This window comes from Pseudophryne corroboree, chromosome 3, assembly GCF_028390025.1.
Source record: "Pseudophryne corroboree isolate aPseCor3 chromosome 3, aPseCor3.hap2, whole genome shotgun sequence".
NCBI classification, from domain to species: Eukaryota; Metazoa; Chordata; class Amphibia; order Anura; family Myobatrachidae; genus Pseudophryne; species Pseudophryne corroboree.
Window position 1 is genome coordinate 729392956 of NC_086446.1, and position 13452 is coordinate 729406407.

Sequence of the window (13452 nt, forward strand, 5' to 3'; positions counted from 1 at the left end):
GAACTCACTGAAGGTGCAAATTTAACTTGAGGAGGGGGGCTGCATTCCTGCAGCCCATAGGTAAAATCTGCCACTATTGCTAATACAACCTATGTCACTGCTATGATGATGAGCCTCAGTGACTGAGGACACTAAGCAACATGCAGCAAGGCAGAAGGTTGTGGGTGTGAGAGGCAGGGAAGGGAGGCAGAATCCAGGAGACAGAGGTCCTATGTGTTACAGTAACTGTAAATTCCACCCACTATGCAGCATAAGCACAAGTACAAACAGCCTCCATCCGGTACCCACAGTGTCCCACACTCAGCCTGCCCCTGGCCACAGTCCTCTCATCTCCATCAGGTGGTCACCACAAGAGGTTGCAGTAAAGCAGGTAGGTAGCAGAGGTTGGTGTCAGTACCACAGTCGGTAATCCCAGGGCTCCACTCACAATAGGCAGCCGGATCCAAGATGGCACGGCATCTTCTGTGTGGCAAGAGTAGTGGATATTCTGGGAATAGAAGCGGTCTGGAGCAGGTAGAGAAGGCTCAACGGGTAACTCAGACACTTGGGAAACCAATGCTGGGGTCAGTGGGGACCATTGGCAGGTTGGGCTGCCAGGAAGGAGATACTAACAGTGGGCTAAGACGGAACTAGGGTGATCTTAGGTAGCTGGTCGGATCAATGCTGGCCATGTTCTGTCAAAATTGGGATATGGCAGGACAAAAGTGTGTCCCGTCACCCTTTGTCTGGGATCCAGGACAGTATATTAAATTCTGGGGCAATCCCGTTGAAAACTGGACAGGAGGCAACCCTATTACCTAGCCTCTATTTTTTTTACTGGTTTTTATTCCCAATTGCGCAACAGAATATATTGGCACTATATAAATAAATATTATTAATAATAATAACAGCCACTCACTGGATTTGTTTTTTTGTGCACCATTCTGTGCACCATTCTCTGCAAACTCTGGAGGCTGTTGTGCAATGACATCCTAGGAGACCAGCAGTTTCTAAAGTACTTTAACCACTGTGTCTGGCACCAGCAATAATTCCATGGTCAATATTACTTACAGTAGATAACATTTTTCCCCACTCTTGTGTCTGTTTCGAACAACAACTAAAGCTCTTGACCATGTCTACATACTTTCATGCATTGAGTTTCTGCCACATGATTGGCTGATATTTGCATTAATGAGCAGATGTACCTAATTAGGGGTCCATGTACTAAAAGGATGTAGTAGTTACTATCCCGGCGGTCAGGATCCCGGTGGTCAGAATACCGTCGCTGAAAAAGCTGACAGCTGCGCCAGGGCTATTTCCACTCATGGGTGTCCACGACACCGATAGAGTGGGAAAAGAACCTGTGGCGAGCGCAGTGAGCCACCGAGCCCACAAGGGGCTTTCTAATGCTAACCCCAGTGCCAGCATTCTGGCAGCAGGGATCCCAGCATCGGTATTCTGACTGCCGTGATCCCGACCGCTGGGATTGCATACCCAATGCGTACTAAATAGACAGTTAATGCAGAGAAAAAGCAGTTACAGCTTTGCCTCTTATCGGAGTGAAGCAGGAGTGAATGGCTGTCGAGGAAAGTGAATGGTAAGTCCACCCTCGGTGATGCCAGCAGCAAACAGGGATACTAGACTCACCCTGTCTCAGGAGTTCCATCCTGTGCAGCTGCAGCAGAGATATTTTTTTTAAACAAACTTTATTGACAACTGGACAAAGTGATAAAGCTCACTTCTTGCTTCTGCAGTGAGGACAAGCAGTTTTCGGCAGCTACAGGTATAGAAGCTGATGCTGAAAAAGACAGCTGACGTGAGATGTATGTTTTTGCCAAAAAGGCATCTTATACTGCTTTCACATCGCAAAACCAGGTCGCACCCAGTACCTGTACATGAGTCCTTCCCGGTTGAGACCCCTTTCAGACTTGCGGCACCAACCCGGCAATTTGCCGAGTTGGTGACGTCATCAGTGACGTGTGCGGAGGAGGCGCTAGGAAATCAGATCATCTCCAAGCGCCACCTGTCCCTCTAACACCACCTCTCCCTATACTGTGAACGGGTCCTGGGTCGCATCGACCCGGCAACCTGTTCACATTGCACCTGACCCAGTAATAACCCGGGAATAACTCTGCTTTATTCCCGGGTTGAAATACTGGGTCAGGTGACCTGGGAATTCAACACTTACCCCTTTCAAACCGCACATCGACTCTCATCGACCCTGCCATATACCGGGTTATTTGTGCGGTGTGAAACGGGTACTAGTTGCACCACTCATTCGCCTGGGCTGGAAGAGCCTCAGCTGTAAGCGCAAACCTAAAGATCACCTCACCGAGTGGCTACCCCAATGCATGTTAGACCAGGGAGTGCATTTGTCGGATTATCTGGTAATATCATCAGCTTTCTTTGTTCACTTGTAGTTTCACAAACACACTTCTAGCCATAGGAGGCTCTTTCTATTTCCAATATATGCATTGAAATCATTGGGACAACAGTAACTATAAGGCTCATATTATATTATTCTCTACTAGCATGAACTATCATTTCTAGGGCATACAGTATATGTGACTTCTAGGGCATACAGTATATGTGACTTCTAGGGCATACAGTATATGTGACTTCTAGGGCATACAGTATATGTGACTTCTAGGGCACTCAGTATATGTGACTTCTAGGGTATACAGTATATGTGACTTCTAGGGCATACAGTATATGTGACTTCTAGGGCATACAGAATATGTGACTTCTAGGGCATGCAGTATATGTGACTTCTAGGGCATACAGTATATGTGACTTCTAGGGCATACAGTATATGTGACTTCTAGGGCACACAGTATATGTGACTTCTAGGGCATACTGCATATGTGACTTCTAGGGCATACAGAATATGTGACTTCTAGGGCATACAGTATATGTGACTTCTAGGGCATACAGTATATGTGACTTCTAGGGCCTACAGTATATGTGACTTCTAGGGCATACAGTATATGTGACTTCCAGGGCATACTGTATATGTGACTTCTAGGGCCTACTGTATATGTGACTTCTAGGGCATACTGTATATGTGACTTCTAGGGTATACAGTATATGTGACTTCTAGGGCATACAGTATATGTGACTTCTAGGGTATACAGTATATGTGACTTCTAGGGCATACAGTATATGTGACTTCTAAGGCATACAGTATATGTGACTTCTAGGGCATACAGTATATGTGACTTCTAGGGCATACAGTATATGTGACTTCTAGGGCATACTGTATATGTGACTTCTAGGGCATACAGTATATGTGACTTCTAGGGCATACAGTATATGTGACTTCTAGGGCATACAGTATATGTGACTTCTAGGGCATACAGTATATGTGACTTCTAGGGCATACTGTATATGTGACCTGCATTATTCAAGTGCAATATAATGATATTCAGCTCTATTAAATATATATTTGTATCTTGCATTAAACCTGTATTTTACTTTTTATTGGTGTGTCTTGGCCATCACTTATTCTGCTATACCGCTATTAATAGTTTTTCATATGGGTGCTTTGTATTGATTAGCGCAGTTTCACCTGTTTGTGTTGGTGATTTTGATTAGCTTTTTCACTAATTACCTTGAAAGTAGCTGTTGCTATTAAATCCACATACTGTATACTTTTGAATACATAATTTTTTTTTATATATGTGAAGTATTTTTTTCATACACAGATAGGTCCTCTGACCCGAGAACGGTTCGCACGTGTGTACCCTTTGGGATTGCGACTAGCCACACCCAGGTGCAACCCGTTCTCAGGTGCGTAACCGCAGTGCAATTCTATGGATCCTCCGCGTGCCCGTGGGCAGGCTAGTCGCGGAAATCTAGTTGCGTTTGCTGCAGCTAGTGGCCAATATGACGGAAGGCAGCACCGGTATGTGATAAGCATACCGATCACCGGGATCCCGGCAGTCCCAATACAGACGCCGGGTTCCCAACGGGGACACCATACCGCCGCTGGTAAACCGACGAGGTAGGTGATTCCGCTACGACACCCATAGAGGGAGAATAGAACCTGTTGCTTGCCACCAAGTCCGCAACATGGCGAGCGCAGCGAGCCCGCAATGGGCATAGTTGCGCTCACCCCCTGCTGGCATTCTACCGCTTGGGATGCCGATGTTGGTATAATGACATTCGGCATCCCGTGCAGCGGTAAATCATACCGAACCCCCACATCTGTAGCCACAATTTGAACTAATTAGAGCCAAGAATAATGTTTTTTCTTTGTGTATCAGTAGATTGACAGTCTGCAGTCGTTTGGAGGCGGAGAGGTGTCACAGAGGTGCTCCTTTTCACAAAATGGAGGCATGTCTCCTCCGTTTTGTGGGAGTGTCGTGGCCAGGGTCTCTGTCGGAAGACCTGGCCTCAGCGACATAGCTGCTGCGACTCGTCTGTGTATCTTCATGAGCTACTCAGCCGGTCTGTGTGTCCTCAGTAGTGGATCACACATGCAGCAGGAGGTATCTACTTATTCCAGATGCCTCCTGCTGCAGTTACATATCTGTGCAACGCTTCCAATAAGCATCAGCGATGATCGATCCGTCCACATCTGATCACCCCCCTATATTTCCCCTTTGCCAGTTCATCACTAAAAACTAAAGCTGTTATTTGCTTGATTACAGAACCAAACTGCAATGGAACATAATATAGCTGACCCAGTGGAAGTAATACATTCTCAATCCAGGCACGCTACCCCTTCTCCCACATTATTCATGTGCTGGAAGATTATCCTAGGGCACAAGCATCAATTTTACACATCCCAAAGAGCGTGTTACCATAAAGGTTTCCAAGATACTTCAAATAAAGCCTAAGAGAGCCGAGGTAAAAGAGAGAAAAACATTTTCATGGATTTTGTTTTCAGATTCTCCTTTCAACCAGTAGGAGGTCTGTAGAATCAATTAGAACGATGGATCAAACTGTAAACCAACAATGAAGAGAATGAAAGCGAAGAGCTCTGGCGATCGTTGGGAGACACAAAATTTACATCTTAGAAGCACTGAAGGTTTGTCTGGCTCTCTGACACCTGAAAATGAATTTATGTGAATGTTTCAGAAAAAAAAAATTCCTCCAGCCTCTATTTCCTAACTTGCTGTCAGGCCTCTACTTTGTCCCGGCACACTTCCGTAACGAGCCATCAATCATTTGCGTTTCATTTTTTACTGTACGTTTAAAGGGACCATCTGGCTGTGAAGACTTTAATCAAATCAATTTAAGTGTGCTATCAGCTCCTACTTCACAGTTCCCCTGATGTTAAGGATCTAAAGTCTGTTATTATTTCACATTTGCAATAATATTGTAGTTGAACTATAGACTCCAACATTTCACGCTGTTCTCGATTTTCGTGCGATTTGAGGGCAAGCATTAAGCATCAGCAGTAATAGTATTTTCATTGTAATTAAGTGTTAATTACTTCCATATGTTAATCGAGTTTCAGAGAGAGGTTTGTTGCTATTGTTACGGAGCCTAAAATAATTTCCATGTGATAATTTTCGAGATATCAAAAACTGAATAATTACAGTAGGCACTAATTAAGAAAGTAGAGACTGAGCTAGGAGTTAAGACTGCATTAATTTTAATGTTTTTACAGTTCTTTAATTGGGGCTAGAGCTGTAAATTGAGAGCGGATGCACTTTTCTGCCATAAGCAGCTCTGCATTTGCAATCTGCTTTCCCATATACTTCAATCCAAGGTCAGCGCAAGTTTGCAAAATCCCTCTGCTCTTCATATGAGATGTAATGGTGGTGAAGCATGCATCTATCACTCTGACAAGCATTGAACTTTCCAAGAGCACATGCTCTCACTCCTTAAATTATTAATTGCATTAAATATATTTTCATATCGTGGACTGTGTGCTACAAACTGTTATCCAGTAGAGAAGCTCCATCCCACCACAGTATGGTACAGGTTTGCCTTCTGTTATTGCAGGGCACGAAGATTGCGCAGCCTGTGCTTTGTGGGACTGGAGATGGAATATGCTATCAATCCCAGCTTCAGATAAAAAAATCACTTCGGAGAGCTACGTCTTAGTGCCCACATAGTTGGAGCTTGTGAGTCTGGAGCATGCTGTATGCGCATTCTATAGAATCTCGTCCTTATTAAATGGGCACCATGAGGGTGGTAATTGTCATCAGTGAGATGGTCCCATGGGTTCATTTACAGAAAACTAGCAAAGATTCATATATATATATATATATATATATATATATATTGAAAGCGGGGGAGATGAAGGATATATAGCGACCCAGGTGTCAATAATAAATATATAGTTGCCAAATATAAATAAAATAGGGATTTATTCACATGAAAATTAAAATATTACAGGATAAATAAAAAATAATAATTAAAGGAACAACATTCTAAAAAATGGGACAATAATAAAACACAATATGAACTAAAAGCACTTAAATGAATTTTAAACTACAATAAAAGTAAATAAGAGCAAGTATAAGAATTTCTTTCTTATCTTAGTTTGAGGTAGGTATATGTTCCCAACGCGTTTCGTCTATTGAGACTTCTTCAAAGGGTGAGGGTACAATGAACCTGTGAGTCTATTTATAGCTGTTATAGCATGGTGGGAGGGTCATATCTTAACAGGGAGTCATGTGATACAATTAAGTACATACTGCAGCTGGTATATTTATAAAAGCAGTCTAAACAATAGCAGTCAATTTAGAAACCACAGTAGGTAAAAAACGATTAAGTCTGAGCGGTTTTTTAGTAGTAAAAAGATGAGAAATGTCCGTTTTTAGTGTAATTGCGGCACTTCCGCCACACTTCCGGTGACGGAGGCCGCGATACGTCACTTCCGCCCCACTTCCGCTGTCGTCTGCGCATGCGCCCGCGGCGCTGCGATGTCGTTCTTTTGGTCCAAACAGCAGTTTTGTCTGTTTAAAGATTGAGGAGTCTTTTTAGTGTGTCTTCTCCCGGCGGCCATATTTGATGGGATTCCAGCTATTCTTTATAGGTGTTTGTGGCCATTTTCTAGTAGATTGTCTGGCCCAGCACCCGTCAGGTAGCCATGGGGATCGTTTCATATGGAAAAAACGGATAGATAGTATCAGAAAAATGTCCAAATCATAGATTATATCTTCCACAGTATAATTAGTCATATTATAAGACTGGTGCAAGTGATTATATGGCAGTATTTAATAAAGTGCTTGTGCATTAGGTGTGCTGTATTTACAGGGATATCTCTAAATAAATGTGCATATTATATAGCAGTATTTAATAAAGTGCTTGTGCATTAGGTCTACTGTATTTACAGGGATGGCTCTAAAACATTGTGCATAAGAGTTAAAGTGACAGTGTTATTAATGTGTACAGCAATATTAATATAATAAATTAATAAATTAAATATGTACTATATATAAATATAATTGATGATAAAAATGGAATTAAATAACTATATATATATATATATATATATATATATGTATGTAGAGTGTTTTACCTTTCTCAGGCCTCTATGAGTTACTATTTCGTACAGTACCTGATCTTCCCAGTTGGTCTCCCCTACTGGTACTGATCGGGCCCAGCGCTGCTTGGCTTCCAAGATCAGACGTGTTTGGGCATTTCCAGCGTGGTATGACTGTAACTTCGTTGTGCCTTACGGATTAACACTCCACATTTGATTATTTACCAATATTTTGAGTGATAAACATGGTGAATTATACGTACATATTGGGGTCGGAGTGAAAGGGGGGGGGGGGTTATGTGACGGGGGGAGGTGGTTGTTTGGGGGCGGTGGATGGGGGTGTGTGTGCTTGGGGAGGGGGGGGGTTTGGGGGGGGGGGGAGGGGACGGAGAGATTTGGGAGGGTATGACTATGGGAAACACGAGGGAGTGGGGATTCAATGTAAAGGTTCTAGTCACATTAATGAATGGATGAAAGATAGTACCGTATTTTATAAGAATGGGGCGATTTCATAGTTGTCATTGAATCCTTTTGGTTGTAGTGTTTGTAGTTGGAATATCCAGAACATCTCTCTGCGTGACAATTTATTGGCGAGGTCTCCTCCTCTCTCCCCCAGTTTTACCAGTTCGATGGCTTTGAAGGTGAGGGCTTCTGGGTTGGAGTTGTGTGTTGTGATGAAGTGTTGAGAGACAACGTGAGTTTCCACTTTATTCTTAATATTCCTCACGTGTTCCTGTATCCTTAGTTTTAGAGGTCTCTTAGTTTTTCCTATGTACTGTTTACCACAGGCACATTCTAGAAGGTATATGACCGACTGGGTATTGCAGTTCATATATTCTTTAATCCTGTATTCCTTTTTCTTCTCCATGTCCATAAAGGTTCTCCTGTTGGGGTGTAGATATCGACATACATTACATCGCCCACATTTGTATGAGCCCTTACATTTAGGCCAGGTGTGATCTTTGTCTTGGTCGTTCCTCAACATGCTTGGGGCTAGAATGTCCTTCAGGTTTCTTGATTTTTTAAAAACTATTTCTGGGTGAGGAGGGAGGATTTCCTTAAGAATGGGGTCCATGAGCAGTATCCGCCAATGGTTCCTGAAAGACTCTCTGATAGATTTTTCATGTCGGTTATAAGTAGTTATAAAAGCCGTAGAGTCTTTCTTTGTTTCTCTAGTTTTATATTCCAGCAATTGTGGTCTCTCAACCAGGTTGGTTCTGGTGATGGCTTTTTTTATAATTGTGTCCGGGTATTCTTTCTGCTTGAATCTGCTGGTATACAATTCCAATTGTGTCTGACAGTCCTCTGGATTACTGCAATTTCTTTTGATTCTACTAAATTGGGAAAACGGAATGTTATTCTTCCAGCTCCTCAGATGATTACTTTTGTAGTGGAGATAGCTGTTGGTGTCCACATGTTTAATGTAATTTTTAGTGGTGATTTTTCCATTTTCCCCTGTGAGAATCAAATCCAGAAATTCGATATGTTCTTTATTCACATTGGATGTAAACACAAGATTCATGTCATTGGTACAAATATGTTTAAAAAATTGATTAAAAAGATCCATGTCACCATCCCAGATTATCAGGATGTCATCAATATATCTTCGATAAAAGATTAGATGGCTCTTAAAATCCTGATGGTCATATATAAAAACTTTTTCCCAACATCCCATAAAAAGATTGGCAAAACTCGGCGCAAAAATAGTCCCCAATATGTACGTATAATTCACCATGTTTATCACTCAAAATATTGGTAAATAATCAAATGTGGAGTGTTAATCCGTAAGGCACAACGAAGTTACAGTCATACCACGCTGGAAATGCCCAAACACGTCTGATCTTGGAAGCCAAGCAGCGCTGGGCCCGATCAGTACCAGTAGGGGAGACCAACTGGGAAGATCAGGTACTGTACGAAATAGTAACTCATAGAGGCCTGAGAAAGGTAAAACACTCTACATACATATATATATATATATATATATATATATATATAGTTATTTAATTCCATTTTTATCATCAATTATATTTATATATAGTACATATTTAATTTATTAATTTATTATATTAATATTGCTGTACACATTAATAACACTGTCTCTTTAACTCTTATGCACAATGTTTTAGAGCCATCCCTGTAAATACAGTAGACCTAATGCACAAGCACTTTATTAAATACTGCTATATAATATGCACATTTATTTAGAGATATCCCTGTAAATACAGCACACCTAATGCACAAGCACTTTATTAAATACTGCCATATAATCACTTGCACCAGTCTTATAATATGACTAATTATACTGTGGAAGATATAATCTATGATTTGGACATTTTTCTGATACTATCTATCCGTTTTTTCCATATGAAACGATCCCCATGGCTACCTGACGGGTGCTGGGCCAGACAATCTACTAGAAAATGGCCACAAACACCTATAAAGAATAGCTGGAATCCCATCAAATATGGCCGCCGGGAGAAGACACACTAAAAAGACTCCTCAATCTTTAAACAGACAAAACTGCTGTTTGGACCAAAAGAATGACATCGCAGCGCCGCGGGCGCATGCGCAGACGACAGCGGAAGTGGGGCGGAAGTGACGTATCGCGGCCTCCGTCACCGGAAGTGTGGCGGAAGTGCCGCAATTACACTAAAAACGGACATTTCTCATCTTTTTACTACTAAAAAACCGCTCAGACTTAATCGTTTTTTACCTACTGTGGTTTCTAAATTGACTGCTATTGTTTAGACTGCTTTTATAAATATACCAGCTGCAGTATGTACTTAATTGTATCACATGACTCCCTGTTAAGATATGACCCTCCCACCATGCTATAACAGCTATAAATAGACTCACAGGTTCATTGTACCCTCACCCTTTGAAGAAGTCTCAATAGACGAAACGCGTTGGGAACATATACCTACCTCAAACTAAGATAAGAAAGAAATTCTTATACTTGCTCTTATTTACTTTTATTGTAGTTTAAAATTCATTTAAATGCTTTTAGTTCATATTGTGTTTTATTATTGTCCCATTTTTTAGAATGTTGTTCCTTTAATTATTATTTTTTATTTATCCTGTAATATTTTAATTTTCATGTGAATAAATCCCTATTTTATTTATATTTGGCAACTATATATTTATTATTGACACCTGGGTCGCTATATATCCTTCATCTCCCCCGCTTTCAACGAATCTTATCCAGGGAATCACCCCCCCTGCATTTATTTGAAGGAATCAGCTTGACGCCCCATTAGATATAGAGGGGAGTGTCCAAGATTGCCAAAAATTTAGTCTTTTAACATATCTGTGTACATCACAAGTGGCGCAATATTAATCTTTGCTCTCCATATATATATATATATATACAGCAGACAGACGGGCGGCACTCAGAAATAATGACATGCAACAAGCAGGATAAAGCAACGTTTCGAAGTGTATTACTTCTTCATCAAGATAACAAAGACAGTATAAAACATACCTTATATAAGCTCACCACAGCGTGTCAAACAGCTCCGGCGCGGGACGCGAGTGCAGATGCCCACATATGACGTCATCACCGCTCGACGCGTAGCCGGGGCAACTGTAAGCAAAAGACTCCACAGTTTAAGGCAAGATCAGTGGAACACCGATCCGTGAACAAAAAATACAAACATAGTGCAATAATACATATACAATTAAAAACATACTAAAGCTATTGGAAACATAGAGACTGCTGTCGAGCATTACTGATAGATTACAGGGGAAGAGAATAATAATTGCAAACAAGAACAAAAACACAACAAGGTGTAGATGGTAAACTGATGTTACAACTGAGAAACACCTACAGGAAACAATGTAATCCCAGGGATTCATTGAGGGCACGGGGCACAAGAGTTTGTAACTCATGAATCCACCTGGATTCTTTTTGTAGCAATCTACGGGATCTGTCACCTCCGCGAGACCTCAGTGGTTCATGATCAATGATCATGTATTTTAGACAGGCAACACTGTGTTTTGCCTGAAAAAAGTGACGAGCAACTGGTTGGTCACTATGGCCAGTTGTAACTGCATTCCTAATGGCTAATCTATGATTGGCAATCCTCTCGCGTAATGTACGGTCGGTTTTGCCAACATAGTTGTAACCACATGGACATGTAATCATGTAGATGATAAGTTTGGTAGTACCCTGTGCTGAATGTAATATTTCCTGCCACTGAAAGGATTGCAAAAAAATTTACCAGTAGTAAAGGCTCTACAGGTCGTACAATTAAGACACCTGAAGCACCCTTTTTGAAGTGTCAAGAAAGTGTTTTGTTCACTTTGAACGCTGTCTAGGCCAGTAATGTCAGTCTTGACCACCCAGTCCCTGATGTTCCTACCTCTAGTGTATGACGACATTATGGAAGTTTCCTGTAGTTGTAGGCTGGTGTCAGTACTGACAATGGGCCAAAGTTTCTTTGCAGTATGTGAAATATTGTTACTCAAGGTATTAAAATGATTAATCCAAGGTAATTTCTTGTTTTTTGTCAAAGAATGTCTTGGGGACAGAAGTGTCTCCCTAGTACAACATAAAGCCTTAGATTTTGCCTGTTGGAGAGATTTATATTCATAGCCCCTTTGAACAAATTTATCAATCATCCGATCGATCTGGGCAATAGCAGTGTCAGAATTACTGCAAATCCGTACTGCCCTAAGGAACTGCGAGTACGGTAGGCCAAATTTAAGTGGTTTGGGGTGACAGCTATCTGAGTGAAGAATAGTGTTTCTGTCCGTCGGCTTTTGATACAATTCAGTCACTAAATTTCCCTCAACTAGACGGACCAGAACATCTAAATAACAAACACTGTCAAAACTGATGTTATATGTGAATTGTACGGGGTGACCAGAGGAATTATGTGCCTCAATGTTCTCAATGAAAGACTCTTGGGTATTGTTCCAAATAATAAATAAATCATCTATGTATCTCGAAAAAAACACAATAGATTCCGAAAACTGAGGATTGTCAAAGAAAATCTCTTGTTCAGCCAAGAACATGTAGGAATTGGCGTACGATGGGGCCACAGGGGACCCCATCGCACACCCAGATGTCTGCAAATAAAATTTCCCATTAAACATACAATAGTTAAATGTAAGTACCATCTGTAATAAATCAAGAAAAAAGTCTACATCTGGACCCTGATATAAGAGATTGTTAGTAATCAATTTCCTTACTGCATTCAAACCCTCACTGTTAGGAATCACCGTATATAGGCTTGAGATATCAATGCTGCACAAAGAGCAGCCTGGCGGTATATCACCCAACATTTTAAGCTTGTTAAGAAAAGAGGTAGTATCTAACAAATACCTATCATTAACAGTGATACATGGCTGCAGCATAGCATCAAGAAAAGTAGAAACTCTCTGAAACAATCCATTACGGGCTGAGATTATTGGCCGCCCGGGTGGATGCACCAGTGATTTATGCACCTTAGGCAAGGCATAAAGCACCGGTACAATTGGTGACTCAATAGTTAACGCTTTCATAAGGGTCTCAGAAATCACACTAGTTTGCAAAGCCGACAACAATTTATTATGCAATAACTTGGAGAATTCACGAGTGGGGTCTCCCGCTAGAGGTCTATATACACTAATATCACTTAATTGTCGTTCCAACTCTGCTTTATAATCAGAGACATTCTGAATCACGATACCCCCACCCTTATCGGCGGGGCGTATCGTGATATCAGTATAGCTAGACAGATCCCTAAGAGCTTGAAATTCATATCTACTCAAATTGTTTCTAGCCACACTGGGCACACCAGCCACCACCTGTTTGGAAACAGAATCACTTAACATTCTACCATAAGTCTTAATGGAAGAGTTATATGAAATCGGATCAAAGTGGCTGCGTCTCTGTAATCGAGCCAGCTGGGGAGGTAAGGATTCCACAGATGTATTATTGGTGATCTTTTTAGTCCCATTGAAGTGTTCATGTAATTTGAGCTGACGGTTCAGCTTGTATTTTTCAATTTCCCATTGATGAGATGAGAACTGTACTGTCAGCACAA

General features: G+C 41.3%; 1 long non-coding RNA gene and 2 pseudogenes across 1 annotated transcript in view; 2 read left to right on the forward strand and 1 right to left on the reverse strand.

Moving 5' to 3' along the window:
• LOC135058205 (uncharacterized) overlaps positions 1-13452 on the forward strand; it is a 153010-nt gene that overhangs the window by 58196 nt on the left and 81362 nt on the right. The gene's annotated exons all lie outside the window — the stretch shown is intronic.
• Positions 7487-7605, reverse strand: LOC134896785 (5S ribosomal RNA; annotated as a pseudogene).
• Positions 9222-9340, forward strand: LOC134896787 (5S ribosomal RNA; annotated as a pseudogene).